General features: G+C 46.8%; 1 pseudogene; it reads right to left on the bottom strand.

The window, feature by feature from the left end:
- LOC110294993 overlaps nt 1-1,263 on the bottom strand; it is a 6,610-nt pseudogene extending 5,347 nt beyond the window's left edge.
- Between the last annotated feature and the right edge of the window lie 208 nt (nt 1,264-1,471).

Raw genomic sequence — 1,471 nt, 5'->3', positions numbered from 1 at the left:
ATGCCTTTGTCACGGCCTTAGACAAGTTCTGAACTAGTGTACAGTTCAGCTGTGCCAGCGTGCTGATCTTAGCATGCTTAGATGCTGCATACTTGTTCTTGACAGTCATGTGCTTTGTAAGGCCACAGTTCACCATGACTACATTCTTAGCCAGGTGCTGCATAACAGGAAGCAGGGATTCTTCAATGTAGGATAGGAATACTGCAGAGTTGGTGTCCATTCACCGTTGTCAAGACTTCCCAAGGCTAAGCAAAAGGCCCCAGCTGCAATTTGAGAAGGAGCAAAATGCACCATGTCGTAGTCTAGCATGGAGAGCGCCATGAGGTATTTGGCCAAAGTGTGCTGCTCAACATCCACCTCTCTGCCTTTAGATGCTCTGCGGAGGAAGTGCAGAGGCAGAGGGCGACCCGGGCTGAAGTTCAGAACTCTGAGAATCTTCATCTCCATCTGTCTGATCTGGTGCTTAGTATACGTCACAAAGGCGAAGTCCCCTATTTCTGGAGGGTACATCTCCTCATATTTGCTTGCGATAAACATGGCCGTTACACCAACCAGCTGCAGCATCTTCTTGGGCATGAACCGATCAATCATGGACACAGTCATGTACATGGTCTCCTGAAGCAGCCTAAATTTCATCTGAACCTGTATTAGCCAGTCAATGAGGATAGCTCTCATGTTTCCAGTGACTTCACGACCCTGTAGGTATTTTGGTCTAACTGACTGCTCTTCCTCCAGTTGTCTGAGATAAACATAGATCTCTTTCACATATTCACTACAGAGGTTTGGGTCCGCTCCATCATCTGCATCTGTGTCACTCACTGCAAGGATTACATCAGAGAAAGCCTGACACAGATACTCTTCTGCAGGCGCACATTCAGATGTTTCTATTGGGCTTGGAGAGGGATTATCAACCAAAATAGGTTCGGGAGAAAGCTTCTCTTCTCTAACATGTTCAAATTCAGGTTCAGGCTCAGCAAGTTCCACCTCTGGTTCACACACAGGCACCTTCTCTACAGGTTTTGGTAGGGCTTTAACAGTCAGTACCTTTCCCAGTACCTAACATTTTTCTTCCCTTTTCAGAGGCACTCTTGCCTGTAGCTCTTCTCTGACTTTATTACCAATGTCTCCAAGAACAGTTCTTGTTCTCAGCCCGGGCTTGGAAGCAGCAGTAACTGTTACAGGCACACGCTTGGCACCTGCCATACTGACCTTGGCCTTATTTTCTGTGTTAATTTTCATGTTCCTAGTGACCCTGAGCGCCATGGCTCCTCCTTAAAGCAGAGGTTCCCTGATCCTTGAAGACACCCTAACGTCTGGCAATCCACAGCTAAACACTAACAGCCGTTCTTCCGCAGCACCTCAAACCTTATTTTTAATGAAGGTTCTTAAACACTTTAACCTCCCTTGTAGCCCAACACCCACCAGAGGCAGTAGGAAAGAAAGAATACAGAGGAAGTGGACTTGTTCAGAA

Source organism: Mus caroli, chromosome 5 (assembly GCF_900094665.2).
Source record: "Mus caroli chromosome 5, CAROLI_EIJ_v1.1, whole genome shotgun sequence".
Lineage (NCBI taxonomy): Eukaryota > Metazoa > Chordata > Mammalia > Rodentia > Muridae > Mus > Mus caroli.
The sequence above is the reverse complement of the archived record's forward strand: the minus strand, read 5'-3'. Positions and strand labels throughout refer to the sequence as shown.